The sequence below is a fragment of the Lutra lutra genome, chromosome 14 (genome assembly GCF_902655055.1).
Source record: "Lutra lutra chromosome 14, mLutLut1.2, whole genome shotgun sequence".
NCBI lineage: Eukaryota > Metazoa > Chordata > Mammalia > Carnivora > Mustelidae > Lutra > Lutra lutra.
Window position 1 is genome coordinate 68,997,972 of NC_062291.1, and position 18,057 is coordinate 69,016,028.

The following is an 18,057-nucleotide window of genomic DNA, read 5'->3' on the forward strand; positions in this document are numbered from 1 at the left end:
TATAACGTGCTCCTTATCTCACCCTGGGTGTGGCTCACACTGAGAGCCGTGTTGGCTTTGTTTGGCATCCTATCTGTTGTGACTTGATTTCAGTAATCACCACCACCAATAAGATAGTGAGGAATTGGCCTTGTTCAAAGACGGTTGCTTATATGACATGAGTTAGGTCATTAATTTCTTAGAGTCCTAAAGAGTTATAGGTCTGTTTTTTCAAATGGGGGGAGGGGAGAGGTCAACCAATGACTAGGATTTAAACCAAATGATTAAAAGGACAGGATGTTCTTTTTCCCCTAGGGGCCACTGAAGGAAATGAGAACTAAATTTAATATTATGAGTTCTCATGTTCATAAATTGATGTCTTAGGCTTATGTGGCCTAGTAATTATGCCCTGCTTTGGAAAGGCTTACTCTGAAAGTTTAGTCTGAAGATAGAAATTCAGAAGCGAGGAGGACTAAACAGAAACTATGAAATAAAAAGGTTTGAGAGTTTCCAGCAAAGTATTTATCTTACAAGTAAACTCAGGGCAAATTCTGAAGCGAGACCAATGTGTCACATCCCAGCCACCCTTTTCCTTCCTTTCTCATCAGGTAGAACTGATGTCAAGGCATGGAGCTCTTTCATCTGCCTCTGCCTGCTGAAGTGTGTTAGTCAGGCTCTGCTATCAGACATTTACACTTTAGTGAAAACTTAGGTCAATGTGTTACTGCTCCCCAGGAGGATTTGTTTTCAAAGCTTTAATGATAGTTTGCAAGGTTGTTAATTGCTGTGTCATAGGTTATATTGCAAGCAACTGAAACCACTCTAAGCAAACACAGAACTGTATTGGAAGAATAAGGTTCGCGGCTTGTAGAACTGAAAGAGAAGCTGAACAATCACGTTTTGGAAAGGACAGGAGCCAAGTCACTTCTGTGAGATCTTTGCAGCAGTATCTAAGTACATTCTCTTCTTCTCTTCAGGGACCTCCCTCAAGATGAACTCTGATCTCAATCTCTCTCTCTCTTTTTTTTTTTTTAAGAGGGGAGGAGGGACAGAGAGAGATGGAAAGAGAGAATCTTAAGCAGGTTCCACACCCAGTGCAGAGCCTAACACAGGGCTTGATCCCACAACCCTGAGATCATGACCTGAGCCAAAATCTGGAATTGGACTCAACTGACTGAACCACCAGGTTCCCCAAACTCTGATCCTCTTAAGTTTCTGTGTCACTCTACTCAATATTCAAATGTTACGGAGAGAACATCTAAGTTGCTCCAGCCTGGAGCCAACACCTTGCCCAGGGGGAGGACAGGGCCCCACTACTACAGCGATGGGGTGAAAAATGGTTCCTCAAAGGAACACTGAAACACTCTTACTGAAAATGGAAATGGACACTGCAAACAAAACAAAACAAAACAAAACAAAACAAAACAAAAACAACGCATTTACTATAATCATCAGGTAAGGGAGTTGCACTCACTGTAAACAGATGTAGGGCATAAACTCGTGAGAGGTATGATAAAAGGGGAGGATTGGCCCAGCACTTAGGGAGCTATTTTTCTTTACATGAAGGACCCTCCTAAGAGACCCCTTCCTGGTATCCAATGATAGTAACAAGTCAAATGAGATGGAAGGGACTTTAGGATTCTTTCATGGTTTTCTCTCAAAAACTTTTAAATCAACACCTTATGATTTAACTGGATTTAAGAATACCATTGACTTCTATGAAGCCATATTTTGTGGTGTTTTGGGATGGTGCTGAAATGTGGTTTCTAAGGTAAATATATGAATGAACACTGGTATAACCAAATCACTAGTTTCAACTGTAGACCACTGGCCATCTACAGGGCTGACTAAATATTCAGTTTCCTGAGTACAACCTATTAAAGCAGTGTCATGGTGGGGAGGTGTTGGTGTGGAGGCTGATTCTAAACTTATAATAAGTTTTCACAAGTGTTTTTTTTTTGTATTAATTTTCAAAAATTTTTTATTAACAAATAATGTATTATTAGCCCCAGGGGTACAGATCTGCGAATCGCCAGGCTTACACACTTCACAGCACTCACCATAGCACATACTCTCCCCATTGTCCATAACCCCACCACCCTCTCCCTACCCCCCTTCCCCTGGCAACCCTCAGTTTGTTTTGTAAGATTAAGAGTCTCTTATGGTTTGTCTGCCTCCCAGTCCCATCTTGTTTCATTTATTCTTTTCCTACCTCCAAACCCTCCACGTTGCATCTCCCCTTCCTCATATCAGGAAGATCATATGATAGTTGTCTTTCTCTGATTGACTTATTTCGCTAAGCATGATACCCTCTAGTTCCACCCACGTCGTCGCAAATGGCAAGATTTCATTTCTTTTGATGGCTGCATAGCATTCCATTGTAGATATCTATACCACATCTTCTTTATCCATTCATCTGTTGATGGACATCTAGGTTCTTTCCATAGTTTGGCTATTGTGGACATTGCCCGCAAGTGGTTTTGATGTACACTTAAGAACCACTGAACCAGACTCAACAACTCCCATTATTTATTGAGCATATACTCCATGCCAACCAGCATTCTAGAATCTGGGCATACAACAAAGAACAAGATTAACAAGGTTCTTGCTCTTTTGAAGTTTCTTTTGGGGAGGAAAATGAACAAATACCCCCCAAAAATTAACTAACAAGATAACTAGAGTAAAATAAGGATTCTGAAGGAAAGGAAGAGGGTAATCTCAAGCTTCACATGACCAAACAGATGCATTCATTTTTACCTGTCATGCTACTTCTTCTCAAGTCTCTTTCGTCTCAGATAATGGTGCCCTCATCCACCCAAATGCTCAGACCAAAGGCCTAGAGATCATTCTGGATTGACTCCTCTCTTTCCCTTCTTTCCCTTACCTCCCACGTGCATTCTATTAGCAAGTCATGTCACTCTACCTCCACATCTCTGAGTCCATTCACTTCTCATCTCCACAGCCACTCCAACAACAAGATTCAATTTCCTTTTGTGTGGATGACTTTAATGGCTTCATAACTGGCGTCCCTGTCTGATCACATCTAGAGTTTATTTTCCACATGGCAACCACAGTGAAATTTAAAAAAATGTTAATGAGACCCTATCCCTCTTTTATTTAAAACTACCCAAAAGTCAAACTCTCACCCTGATCTACCAGACTTAAACGATCTAGGCCCCATCCAGCTCTTTTGGTCAAATCTGGGGCCACTCTGTCCCTGTTCACTCACCACCACGCCCTTATCTCAGCCCCTCAGACATACTAAACTTATGCCAGCCTTGTGACCTTTGAACTTGCTTTTCTCTCTAGCTGACAACTTCAGATAGTTTGGGTCTTAGCCCAAAAGTTACCTCCTCAAAGAAGGTTTTATCAGCATCCTACCAGTACCCTATTTCTACCCTAGTTGTTTTCTTTCTTTCTTTCAAGAGAACATGTCTGTGGGGGCAGGGAGGGGCAGAGAGAGGGAAAGCAAGAATCTTAAGCAGAGTCCACACCCAGTGCAAAGCCCAACTCCGGGTTGGATCTCACGACCACGATCATGACTGGAGCTGAAATCAGAAATCCAACGCTTAACTGACTGAGTCACCCAAGTGAGCCATTTTCAGTAGTCTGTTTTATTTTCTTCATAATCCTTAGCATCTGAAAATACCCTATTTACCATTTAGCATCTGTGTTTTGCCAGTATAATAACATTTCATGAGTGCAAGGAAATCTGTCTGTTTTATTCTCTCTTCATCCCTAGCAGCCAGAAGAGTGGCTAGCCCATAGTAGGAGTTCAGTAAATACTGTGGTCTCAGTGAATGAAAGTAAGTGAGTGAATTAATGGAAAGTAACTCTAGGTGGGGCTCGTTAGGCTGTCAGTAAACAAAGGCTGAGTTTTCAGGATTATGGGTTTGGGGATCACAAAATTTTAACTTTGCTCTACACAAACTCTTCATTCCAGACAAACAGGTTTACTTGCTGTTCTGCCAACACACCTCATACTTTCCTGTCTTTGTTTAGTGAAGAGACCTAGGTCATTCATTCACCAGGAGCATGGCCTTGAGCAGAGTGTAGGGGGACCTGACTCAGAAAACTCACATATACACCTCTGCTCCTGCCGCCTCCATCATCAAAAGCTCTGCTCCTGCTTCTTTCCCTGTCACAGTCCTGCTCTTCTTCCTACTCTGGGACACCCTTCCTGCTTTCTCCAGCCCGAATTGGCCTCCTCTTCCCTGACTCCTTTTGGACTCTGTATATACTACTTCCCCTGAATCTGGTATGCTTACTAAATGTGTGCCTTCGGTAAACTACTCAAGCTCTCTGAGCCTTACTTCCTTCATCTGAAAAATAGGATTAATAACACTGATTTAGCAAGATTGAGAAAATGATTAAATATATATAAAATGCCAAGCACAGTGCTTGGCACGTAATCACTCATTAAATAATAACGATAACAATTATTATTTCTTCCTATTGATAATAAAACTATAATAACTGTCTTAATAACTATTAAAATGAAAAGTAATATTATTATTATTATTATTTATAGATTTTATTTATTTATTTGACAGAGATCACCAGTAGGCAGAGAGGCAGGCAGAGAGAGAGAGGAAGGGAAGCAGGCTCCCCGCTGAGCAGAGATCCTGATGCAGCGCTCGATCCCAGGATCCTGGGATCATGACCTGAACCGAAGGCAGAGGCTTTAACCCACTGAGCCACCCAGTCGCCCCTGAAAAGTAATATTATTGACAATACGCAGATATTTATTGAATAGTCACCATTTGCTAGGAGTGTCACATTTATTATCTCACAAGTGGTGATTTTGCAATTTAGTTGCTTCACACATTTGTATTTTATTTCCCAATTAGATGTTTAGGGTGTTAGCTATGTCTTAAGGTTTTGGGTTTTTTGGTTTTTGTTTTTTTTTTTTTAATCTTCTGAGGGCCAGACTAGTGCATAGTTCATAGCAAGTGCTCAAGAACTATTTGTTGCAAATGATATGATGATCTGTAGCTCTGAAATTTAGTGACTTGCAATATGTCAGAATATAAGCTGATCTGGAAAATCAGATCAATTTGGCTTGTAATTTAAAACTTGAGTTTACATATGTCAGCTGCTAAAATAGCATGCTGGTGAAAACTCTGCTTTCCATTCATTCAATAAATACTTTGAACACCTACTGTGTGCCATACTCTATAGGCAAAGACTTCTAAAATAGGGAAATGATGCCATTCATTTGTCTGTATTTCTGGCATGTTTATAAAGCCCATTTTTACAGTTGCTTATTCCTTTCAAGAGACTGGCTCTTAAGCTTTATCTAAGCACTTAGAGAATATACAGAACATACAGCGTAATGAATAGTTAGGTTCTGGAGTCAGAAAACCTCCGTTTGGATTGTAGCTCCATTAATGCTTTGCTCTGAGATCCTGGGCAAGTTACTTATCCTCTTTAAGCTTCAGCCCCTTCATCTGTAAAATGCAAATAATAATAGTATCTACCCTTAGGGATTATTGTAGGTATGAGATAAAATAATGCATAAGAAGCATTCAGTACTGGCATACCATAAGAACACAACATATTGGGGCGCCTGGGTGGCTCAGTGGGTTAAGCCTCTGCCTTTGGCTCTGGTCATGATCTTAGGGTCCTGGGATCAAGCCCTGCATCAGACTCTTTGCTCAGTGGGGAGCCTGCTTCCCCCCCCCCCCCCCCCCGCTCTCCTGCCTCTCTTCCTACTTGTGATCTCTCTCTCTGTGTCAAATAAATAAATAAAATCTTTAAAAAGAATAAAAAATTTTAAGATTTTTTTTTTTTTTTATTTGAGAGACAGAGATAGAGGGGAAAGCAGGCTCCCCGCTGAGGAGAGAGCCCGATGCGGGGCTCGATCCCAGGACCCCGGGATCATGACCTGAGCCGAAGGCAGAGGCTTTAACCCACTGAGCCACCCAGGCGCCCCAAAAAGAATAAAAAATTTTTAAAAAACACGACATATTAGCTATCATTAAACAACTAGTTCATATTCCTGTACCAAGCATACTAAGGATACTGGACAAGAAGAACACACCTTTAAACTCCCTTCTGAACAAGGAGAGAGGAAATGAGCATATACATAAGTTCCTTCATATGTCAGGTATTAGAGTAGAAGTTCTCCATATGTTATTTAATCCTCACAATAGCATGGTGAGACATATTATCTTATGGATGAGGATGCTAGGACTTAGAAAGGTTAGTATCTTAACCAAGTTATGCCATAGAAATGGTGGAGCCAGGGTTTGTCCTTCTGGAATTCCTCTCACATAATGAAAAAAGGACCCACCTGCATTGCATTCATTGTGACTCTGAGATTCTCCATACATTGCATGGTTCCTATAGGATAGCCATGCCCACACTTTGGTACATGAGAATTACTTGGACTGCTTTAAAAAACCCTCAATCCAAGGCTCACCTTAAAAGAGTTTAATTCAAGGATAGGGCCCAAGAATGAGTATTTTAGGAAATACCCTCAGGTAATTCTATTGCAAGTGGTTACTGATCATATTCTAGAAAGAGTGCCATCAGGTTTAAAATCGGATTTAAAATTAGGTGATTTTTAGGATATGTATATTAAAGATTAGCCGCTGAAATCTTAAGGCCTAGGGCCATGTGATGAAATGTAAAGATAAACTGGTATATCTTAGGTTTCACGCACCAATTGCATACTTAGTATTCATTTTATTTTTATTTTTTAAAAGATTTTATTTATTATTTGACAGACAGAGATCACAAGTAGGCAGAGAGGCAGGCAGAGAGAGAGGAGGAAGCAGACTCCCTGCTGAGCAGAGAGCCCTATGACGACAAGGGGCTCGATCCCAGGACCCCAGGATCATGACCTGAGCCGAAGGCAGAGGCTTTAACCCACTGAGCCACCCAGGCGCCCCTATATTCGTTTTATAGTTTCTCTACACAGAAACTGGTTTTGTGTGAGTTTTTATGTCCTGTGAGTGGGCTTCTCAGTCGGAGTATCTTATTTGTAGTAGTTGTTTGTTTATTGACAGTTATTTATTTAGTTATGGTGATTTTAAAGGTTCCACCAACTGGAAAGTGAATAAATGAGGATAAATACCTTTTTTTAAAAAAGAAGGAGACCACTGAGGGTGATATTTCATTAGTGTTACAGAAATTTATCAGGCCTGATTACTTAAACAGTTGTATAAGGATCTGTCAGGTATTTAGTTGAAATAATTCTTTTAAGAGAAACCATATAGGTCACATAGTACTAATAAAATATGTTGATGAATCTTTGAGTATTGTCCTGATTATGTCTCCTCAGGGAACCAAGAACTCATTAGCATGAGTTTCATGTCAGTCCTTCCTACTCTATTCCCCAAGTACTTTCCAAACAGGCGGGGCATAAATGGGGGATCAAAATGTATATAGCATGGCCAAGTTTCCAATGAATGGCTCATCCAGCCCCACCGATTAGGTACATGACATTATGTAGTATAAAAAGGCTGTTGTGTTTCACTGAGTTTACTTTTCTGTCTGAGAACTTTTTCAAAAAGGTAAATTTTGGCAAAGGGATGGAGAAAGTTCTCCATATAAATTCTTAGCTCTTCACATTCAACTGCAGAAGCATATTCCCCAGTCCAGGAAAAAAAAACACAAAGCTGAGAATTTTGTTAAATTGGAAGAGCAGGGTGCCTGTGAGCCAGTGTGAAAACACACACACACACACACACATACACAGGCACACGGAGAGATAAACCTGTTTGCTTTCTGAAACAATAAGTAGTAAAACAGGTTGTTTAGGATAAAGTCCCTTGAACTAGATAATTGCTTTTAAATACATCTGCCTATAATAATACCTTATATTTACATAGTCCTTTGAAAACTTCAAAGCATTTCTCCGTTTTTTATTTCATTTGAACTTCACAACTACCCTATGAAGTAGGTATAGCGCGTCCTATAATCCACCAGCACCACCGCCTAAAAGATAGCTAAACCGAGGCACAAGCATGTCAAGAAACTTGTTTGAGGTCACATAACCAGTCAGTGTCACAACTAGAACTAGAGCACTGGAATTTTGAAACTTAAGCCTGTGTTTTCTTGGCAGAAAGTGTCTTGGCTACTGCTTGATCTACCCAGAGTTCATGTGGAGATTTGCGGCTACAATTTAATTGGAGAATACAAATCAGGCATGCCTAAAGAGCTCGACAGAAAGGAGATTGTTTCTGTTAGATCATGACTGTGTTAGAAAAGGGAGGTAGAGAATAGAGTCAGTTGTTTCAGACAATGCAAATTGCAAACAAACAAAAACACTTTGTAATCAGTTTCTGGATATTTTGGGGTCTATTCATTCATTAATTCGTGTATTCATTTTTTAAAGTATCTATTAAGTGCCTTTATATAAGAGACTGTACTCAGAACTTTTAGGAAGATACAAAGAAATGCATTTAATTGGGAGGGGTTTGAATTATGCAGATAATTGCCATTTTATTCATTAGCACCTGGTAAATGAAATGCCTTCCTTGCAGAAGAGCAAGATAAACAAAAACAGATGAAGAAATTGGGCAACTAATTTCCTTCGATTATCTCCCTGTAGGAAGCATTCTTTTTTTAAATCAGGTGATAAATTGTCCTGTTAGATACAAAAAACACCAAGTTTGCTATGTGATCTAATGTAACACAGATTTTAACTGTAATACCCCCTTGAAACTAGGGAAAGTGGGCTTAGGTCAGTGCAGGTTCTTTAACAGGAACACCAGATCAGGACTGAAGGGAAACTGTTCCTATCTAACAACACGAAAAATAACTTCCAAAAAGCATCTCTGAAGGCCAGAATTAAGTCTGTAATACTTTCCCCTGCCTGGCTCTTGAACTTTTCCTCTTGGCAGGCATACTTAAGGATGTAGACAAAAGGGAACAGAGGCACCACTGGGTCCAAGGAAACAACCAACAGAGTTGAAGTCCCTGTCATTTGGGTGGAAGATAAGCAAGAGTTTGCCAATGAGTGGTGTTCCCTTGGAAGACACTTAAAAAAAAAAAATTCCTGGACAAAATTCTTCACTTTCTAGTGTAAACCCAAAGGCAAAATTTGTGCTAACATTTGCACACATTGTTAAGTACTTGTTTGATATTTTTTAGTTTATACTACATGTACACAGACAGTGTCACTGAATGAAACTACCATTTTTTGTTGTGACAGGTCCTGCTTAGCCCCCAGTGTGCGTATATGAAACCGTGTGTATGGTCATATATGTTGTTTGTTTGCTTTGTGTGTTTGTGAAGAGTGGAGAGTCAAAGTAAAACCCAACTCTGTCCTTAACTCTGTCCTCATTTAGTTCTTTGGGTTTCTAGTCTTTCCATCTATAAAATTACAGAATTGGAGTCAGTGAGCTCTAAACTCTGTTTCAACTCTACCATCTAGCAATGCTCAGTTTTTAAATACTTTCATTATCATTAAACACTATGGACTTTAATACCCTTAGTAATATAGTATGGTCCTGCTTTAAGAAAACTGGTCATAGATACAAAATCTTAAGTTAGGTAAAATTAAGTTTATTCCTTTTACAAAAATGATTATTTGATCTGCAAAATAATTTCCAAAATGGTAGTAAATAACAAACTCTGGTCATACATTTAAAATAAAGATTTATTTATTTTTATTTTTTATTTTTTAAAGATTTTTTGCACCCCTAAGGATTTATTTTTAATCCAAGTTTCCATAAAAAGTAATTTAGAATGAGACATACTTGCATTAAATAAAAAAAAATAAGCATACAAATGTCATAAAATCATAGTATTTTGGAATGCCAAAGGAAAATTTCAATCCAACATCATCATTTTGCAAAACAGAGAACTAAGGACCAAATAAGATTACATATTAGTTCAAGACCACAGCTGTAGGTAACAAAGGCCCTGCAAGGAAAATTGCAAAACATTTTCTGTTTTTCTCTACTCATATTTTGAGGCCACACCTCTACCTTTACCTATGAAGAAAATAATCACAGCTGTTCATTGCTTAAATCAAAGAATATTAATTATTGAATAAAATTTAAAGTTATAATGCAGACGATCAGGTTCTTCCTGTATGGGCACATTACATCTTAGTAAATAGTAGATTCATATGCATTTGAAGTAAGTTAATCTACTTATTTTAATTTTGCTGATTTCTGAATTGCCACTGAGATAGAATAGTGCTCTACTGTTATTGTCTAGAATTGATACATTTTTTTGTTTTTCCAGAAATAATACTGTGATCTTTATAACATTTATACACACTGAGGGGCGCCTGGGTGGCTCAGGGGGTTAAAGCCTCTGCCTTCAGCTCAGGTCATGATCCCAGGGTCCGGGGATCGAGCCCCACATCAGGCTCTCTGCTCAGCCGGGAGCCTGCTTCCTCCTCTCTCTCTCTCTCTGCCTGCCTCTCTGCCTACTTGTGATCTCTCTCTGTCAAATAAATAAATAAAATCTTAAAAAAAATACACACTGAAATCTGTCAATAACATATTTTCTAATACCAACATCCGCTGAAATCCCAGGTTTGCTTATAAGTGTTAGAAGGCTTGACTTCACTGCTCCCAGTCACATGAATGAGTTTTATTATTCTTTTCGAATTCTTGTATTAAATGCTAATAACCTCCTTTTATTTGGCTATCATTTTAGTGCAATGATTGGAAATTAAATATTAGCACAAAATACTAACTGGTTTCCAGGCACACCGCTTTATTTCTGCCGTGGACCCCAATGTTTGAAGTTAGCAGGGCTCTTTAAAACTAGTGTGCTTCCAGCAGTTCATTGATTTGCACTAAATCAGTCCCTCAATCATCCACCCTGTCAATTTTAACCTTGACCTCCCACAGCTGTACTGCTTTACTCAGTCCCAAAAAGTCCCTGCTTCTGCTGCTTATGAAGCAATCGTAGAGAGGAGAATCAAAGCCCATTCCTTTAAGAAAGATTCCGCCTCCTTTTTTATAAGCAAGCGCCTAATGGTAACTGGGGAGTCTCTACTAAGTCACTTTACTACTCAGCATTGGGAGAAGCTGCAGCGGCTGCTGTGGCTGCCGCCGCCGCCGCCGCCGCCGCTGCTGGTCTGAGGCTGCAGTGGGCTCCTGTGCAGCACTGCAGAACCCACACCTACAGAAGACACACACGTCTACTACCCTTGACACAAGAACGCCTTGCATCTCCCGCGGGTAAGCCGATCTTTTATCCATTTTGTCCAGAAACTGTGGGAAAGGGAATGATCATGGAAACGATGGCTCATCAGACATGCTTAAAATGGATTATGTTAATTTGTCTTCTTTGGGGAGGGGGTTATTTAGATTTGTGAGTGGGAAATGCTCTATATAGTGGAGACTATTGTCTGATAAGTGATCTTAACATACTTTTATTTATTTTTGCTATTCATAAAAGGCTAACCTTGATGCATGCAGAAGCTTTTCATTTTTTTTTCTTTATAAATGCAAAAAAAAAAAAAAAAATCCAGCCACTCCCAATATCTCTCTCAAATACTGCAGATATTTTTAAACACTAAATAAAATGACAGGCTGAGCATTTTCTAAATATTTTCTCACCAAAGTCAGGAAGCCTTCCCTTGATCCTTCAGGGGTATTTAAAAATCATAAGGCATGGTTAGATTTTGAGCAGATGGGAGATGGTGGTAGACTAAAATTTCTATAGCCTTAGTCCAGTGGAGAGAGAAAATGAGGATAAATGAATCACAGTTTGTGCCAACACAAGATTCATTTTCCACACTTCATATGTGGGAAGAGGAAACTACATTTTAATTAGCACATTTTTAGGGAAGAAGGAGGGGATGAGGCTAAGGGGGATGGCATGAAGTATTTGAGGGGGAAGAGAAGAGTCTGCAGAGGAGGAAGGAAATGAAGTGGACTGTCGCCAGTGCCTTGGAAACGAAGGGAGATAAGGGTGGGGAATGAAGTTTGTTCTGTTTGGTAGGGTGGGGTTGACTCCAGGGACCATGAATAACCAGAATGGCGCTTGGAAGGGTGTGCTTGCGAGTGGATGCGTGTCCGTGGAAGACACGTGTGCGGAAGGGATGTGAGAATCGTGGGTGGCAGAGAAAGGTGTGCATTATTGGGAGGTCTGTTTGGAGAACAGGTTGGAGTGAGGAACGTGTCTGGGCGACGGAGGGGGAGGGGGCCCAGTGTCACCTGTGGATGGATCCACATCCCTGCTATTGCATGTCGCAAAGTTTACCCAGGCCCAAATTCATTTTGAAAGCTGGCGCTGCCTCCCTCGACTTTTCCCCTCCAAGAAGCCAACTCTCATAAGGTCACAAAGCCAGGGGCCAAAGTAGGGGTGAAGACCCTCCACCGGCTTAAGTGGAGCGGGACTGAGAGAGCCCTTGTCCTGCCCCTCTGGGGAGGTGAGTAGGGGGAGGAAGCGCCGGATAGGCAGTACTCTGAGAAGATAATCTAGGCCCCTCCTACGGGGGGCGTGCGGAGACTGAACCTTAGGCTTGGCCGCCCCCTGAAGACCCAGCTGCCAGAGCAGGCGGCAGAGGTTGACTAAAAGCTGCGGCTCAGCCTCGAGACGGAGAGGGCTCGCTCAGGTTAGGGCGGGCGACATTTCTGAGGCGTCCCTCCTCCTCCTCCTCCTGGTAGTCGGGTTTCCGTAGGGGTTATTTCCCCTCTGACCCTCAGGGGACGCCACGGATCGGAACTGCATAGCCGGAGGAGGACGCTGAAGAGGTGCCAGGCAGCCGCCTAGCGCCAGGCCCTCCCAGAGGCCCGGCCGGCCGGTAGGTCCTTGCGGCCGCGGCTACACAGATGTGGTTAGAGGGCGGGGAGGGGGCTGTAGCCGCTGGAGGCAAGGCTCGCGAGGGGCGCGAGGGGCCGCAAGGGGCGGAGCCTTGAGGAGGTGGCACCGAGAACGTCCTGTGATTCCGAGGGGCGGGGTCAGGACGCTCGGGGGGCCCAAAGGGCGGGACCAGGGGCGTTCGGGGGTGCGAGGGGCGGAGCCAGAGGCGCTTGGGGGCCTAAGGGCGGGGCTTAGGGCGGGGCTTAGGGGCGGGGCCAAAGGACGCTCCGGGGGCGTTCGGCCAGTCCCGCCAGAGCGCGAGCGGCCCGCTGGTAACGGTCGCTGGGTCGAGGGGCGGGAGGGGAAGGAAGGGGGTTTAAATTATTTTCTTCAAAAACTGAGCGAGAGCTAGAGGCATCGCGACCCAGGTGTCGCCGCTTCCTGCTACAGAGGGCTCGGCGCCCAGGTCCCTCCCTCCTCACGCCCCCTCCCCTTCTGTCCTCCCCTGTGGAGGCTTGCGGCGCTTAAGAGGCGGCGGCGGCGGATCGAGCGGCCGCTGCAGCTCCCGCGGTCGCGGGGAAGGAGGAAAGGGAGCACAAAGCCAGCTGCGCGAGGCGAGCTGCGAGGTAATCTTGAGGGGAGAGAAGGCGCCGTCGTCGAGCCCCTCCTCCCAGCGGGGATGGCCTGCGCCCGCGCTGGCTGGGCGGTGGGACCCTTCCAGGGGGTCGCGCGGGGGCGGGGAGTGCGGTGGCTTGCGGGGCCGAGGGGACTTCCTATTGGCTGTCCCCTGCGTCCTCAGGTGAACGTCTTCCCGGGGGGCGGCCGGAATGGGAGCCTTGGGCTGGTCCGAGGGGAGTGGACCTGAGGGGGAGGGCCCCTTGGCGCCGCCGGGTGGGCCCGACTCTTGGGCGTCCTCTGGTTTCCCTCGAGAGGGTAGGGAGTTCTGAAAATCAAGAGCTAGTTGAAGCGTGGGTGACCTGGGGACCTTAAGCTCTGAAGGTGTGCCCCCGAGGTTGCCGCGCTCGGAGAAGGTGGAGGTAAGGGCAGGAATGTTGCTTTGTTTTGTTTTCCGCATTTTAAAAAACTAATGTTACTAATTGAAAGTGTTGAGCCACCTTTCTCCTGTAGTCCGCGTCCCCATCCTCCCCGCGCGCGCACACACCCCTGCGAACACTTACACGTTAAGGTTGTGCTTCCTGCCTGGGGTGACAAGCAGAGTTGGCGACAGGTCCCCTTTGCTGGTGTTTGGGGCACGTCCAGCCTCTTTGGAGGTATGCTGTTACAGCTGAGGCAAGACCACAGAGACAGGTGGAATAAGCTAGGCCTTTATTAAATTGGCAAGAACGGCCTTAGGTGAACTTTTTTGTTGCAGAGATTTAATTGCAAGTAGGTGCCCGCTTAAAATGGGAGCGTAGTAAAACCACTAATTTCTTTGGCACGTGTGCTTTTGCCACTGACCGCTCTAGTGGTAAGGAGAGAAATGGAATTGAACTCAACCAGGAGGTTTTGAGTTGGGATCGTATACAAGTGTGGTGAAGGAGTTGATAGGATTCTAGGGGTTGGAACCAGCTACGCAAACGTGTGTGCATGTTTATGTTAAATTATACAATATTTCTGATTTAGCAGTCTGAAATGGTTGCTTTTCTTGGAATGAAGTGCCTCTACATCGTGCTTAGTATATCCTAATTTGGGCTTCAGAAGACCTTCAAGAGAGTGTTGGTAAAGAGAGTGAGAGTGCAGGGTAACCCGTCGTTAAATTAAGTTGCTTGACTATTAAAAAATTTGGGTAAGTAAGGTATGGTACCAACTCATTTATAGCCTTACTTTTGGAGCATATGTGTAAAGTTTTTTGTACCCAAATCTTGATTGCATTTTAATTGACCTGTAACTTGTTTTCCTTTGCTTAAATTGACCTGATTAATTTTGCAGAGGGAGGGCCAGGAAAAAAATGGCCACTTTGGCTACATTTAACTTTTCATCTTTTTAAAGAGTTCGCTCTTTTTTCTCTTCCCACTTTTTTTTCTTCTGATTTTATTTATTTGAGAGAAAGCAAGTGGGAGAGTGAGCAGGACCTGGGGAAGGGGGCATTGGGAGAGGGAGAAGCTGACTCTCCTTGGAGCCAGGAGTGTGAGTGTGATGCAGTACTAGATCCCCAGACTCTGGGATCATGACCTGAGCCAAAGGCAGACACTTAACCGACTAAACCATGCAGGTGCCCGATCCAAAGAATTCACTCTTAAAATTAACCTCAGGTGCTGGCATGTTGGTAGAAGTTTTTAAAGAAAAAGTGTCCTATCAATTTTGAATGTTAAACATAATTTATCTCAATTTATTTATTTATTTTTTTTAAAGATTTTATTTATTTGTCAGAGAGAGAGGAGAGCGAGCGAGCACAGGCAGACAGAATGGCAGGCAGAGGCAGAGGGAGAAGCAGGCTCCCCGCCAAGCAAGGAACCCGATGTGGGACTCGATCCCAGGATGCTGGGATCATGACCTCAGCCGAAGGCAGCTGCTCAACCAACTGAGCCACCCAGGCGTCCCAATTTATCTCAATTTAAATGCAAACTAAGAGATAATTGGTCATGGGGCATTCAGTATGTTGTAGCTTTTTTACACGTATGATAACAGGTTTGTTAAACATTTGACATGACAGGTGATCATGGGAAATTTATTTTTGCATAATAGAAGGATTGTATTTCAAAATGTTTTACATTCTAAAAATGAAAAAATTGTACACTTCTAATTCCTTTTTTCAATAATGCTGTACTGGGAAGGATGCGCTTCACTCGGTGATGTTTAAAGCGTGCATTTGGTCTTTGTAAAACCAGAATCTTTTGAGACTAAGAGGACATAACGTCATCTCCTTCACACAATCCTAAAATCTGGACTCAAGGTGGGGTTCAACTTGTGCAGTTGGGAGGCTTCCTGAAGTAGGTGTATCATGTCTGTTTTGTTACACCTCAGCCTACATAGATTGTTAACTGTTTAATTTGTTCTGTGGCACAGCAGTTGGTTAGCAGGACTGGGCAGCACTATGCATGTCATCAGGGTATGAGAAGCATTTTTATTAAGGGAAGAAATTCTATAAAAGCATAGAAACCCAAATCTGAACAAATTCAGTTTGTAGAGTGTTGGGGAATGATAGTATCATAATATTAACTGAGTTGTTGTATGTAAAGTGTTTACAATATAGTCTGATACTCAGTAAAGCGTTTTGTGTGTTTATCATCATTAGTATATAAAATGGGTCGTTTCAAAAGGTGGTTATAGCCCACTACATAGCAAGTGAAGACTAAGCAAATATTTGTAAGAACCCATATTTATTTCCTCAACCTCTGTGCCAGACGGAGTTTTATATGATTTAATTTATTTATTTTTCACGACCACCCAGTGACTAAACAGAGACAAAGGTTTTTGCCCAAGGAGTATAAGCACTAGGTGCCACAGGCTGGTTCTGAACCCAGAGTCTGACTGTAGAGTGTAACTACTGGGCCCTGCTATTATACTTGCAGTAGTAGTTACAAATTGGTGAGAGGTCCTCCGTGTATTTCCAAGACTGCAGGTGTATGCCTTTGTGTTGTTTAGCCCACCCTTTTGTATTAATACCACCAACAGGTTGTTTAAATATGAAGGGTGGTGATTAATCTGTATTAAATAGAATCCCCTTTTGACTTTGGAAGAGGATTCTCTTTTGATTCGTAAGTTTAGCTAAGATACTATATTTGGGATAGAGTATGTTATCTTTTTAATTACTATAATTAAAGCCCTTTTTATTTTTATTTATTTATTTGTTTTTGTTAAAGCTTGCCGATGTGTTGGGACCCACCAGGCCCAGCAGGCACTACTTTCCCTTGGAGAGTTTCTGCTTCTGCACTTAATCAGTGGGGTTGATCTTTTGATTATCAGCATCATATCAAGCTATGATGGATTTTTAACTTAAATTTGTTCTAAATTCTACCTGAGTTGCCTCCTAAAATTAGCCTTAAGATATAACTATGATTTGTACTTCGTCACATTCCTCACTGAATTGTGTGTTGCTGCTTCACCAATGTAGTTGATAGGTCCAGCAAATAACTTACAACCTAATTTAGGAGCTGGCTTAAGTAATGTTTAGAATTATTGTAGAGAACTGAAATGTCCTTTTGTTGACAGTTTAGTGAAATACAAAGCTAAATTTTTTAGCTAGAATTAATATTCAGTGCTGTTTCCAAATCCTTTGGAAAAGCTAAATATGTAGAATTTGAATAAGAAAAAATTTTAAATGTCTAATCAGAGTACTATTCTTTCTTTTAAACATGGACACCTTATTTTAAATTAATTAAGGAGTCATAGACTGTGTTAGGTTATTGAGGTTCAAAATGAGTGCCCTGATACTTTCCTGTTTGTGTTAATGGTTTATCATTTGAATTCATTTTTTAAGATTTTATTTATTTGACAGAGAGAGACCGCAAGTAGGCAGAGAGGCAGGCAGAGAGAGAGGGAAGCAGGCTCCCCGCTGAGCAGAGAGCCCGATGCGGGGCTCAATCCTAGGACCCTGAGACCACGACCTGAGCCAAAGGCAGAGGCCTAACCCACTGAGCCACCCAGGCGCCCCAATGGTTTATCATTTGATCTTGGGGTCCATTCCAGTGTATTTTATAGATGAGATTGTTGTGAAGTCTTTCGGGTTCTGCAAGTGACTAAGCTCCCATGGCCAAGAGCCAAGACAAACTCACATTTTTACTGTAATGGATTGTATATATTTAGAATCCTTTATATCATACAGGTTAGAAGTCTTTCACTGTGTCTTGAAAGAAAACATGTCTGTTAACTCTTACATATCCCTTATATGTAGTAACTAGATGAATTTGATTTTTTCCTTTTAGCGGTAGGTGGTTATGGACACACATGTATATAACCATCCTACCTGAGGGTGGTCACTACCTTTCATGTAAAGTTAAAAATTATTCACCTGGCATTCATGCAGTAAATAATTTGAGTATGAACAATTTTAACTGAAAATTGTGTTAATTAAAATTAAGTGTTACAGGAAAAAAGGTTTGTGGGCTCTATTTCCTGTGCATTTTAATAATATCAATCTTTTATATCTGGTCAGGTTTCAAAATGCAGTTCAAAATTAAGTTAATTGCACAGTTGAACACATATTTGAATGTTAAGATGGTACTGTTTAACTTACCATAGAGACTTAGATGATAGTACAAATAATGAGAATCAGTCTCATGTTTCTTAAACTGATTTTTGTTAGATACCTGAACAGCTGCATTAATAATCTCTCAGGTTTCTAGGATATTACTTACTACACTGACAGAGCAATTTAATGAGGAGTGTCTTAGAAACCTTAAAGAGTGAATGTGG

At 42.0% G+C, this 18,057-nt stretch overlaps 1 protein-coding gene across 6 annotated transcripts in view; it reads left to right on the forward strand.

Moving 5' to 3' along the window:
• The first annotated feature begins 10,953 nt into the window (after positions 1–10,953).
• ADD3 (adducin 3) overlaps positions 10,954–18,057 on the forward strand; it is a 123,142-nt gene continuing 116,038 nt past the window's right edge. For 3 of the 6 annotated variants that reach the window (XM_047702183.1, XM_047702181.1, XM_047702188.1), the window contains exon 1: positions 13,001–13,328. The gene's annotated coding sequence lies outside the window, so the exon portion shown is untranslated. Of the gene's footprint in view, positions 11,133–12,681; positions 12,704–13,000; positions 13,329–18,057 lie in introns of those variants that run through there. The other 3 variants (XM_047702182.1, XM_047702185.1, XM_047702186.1) reach the window with 3 other exon arrangements.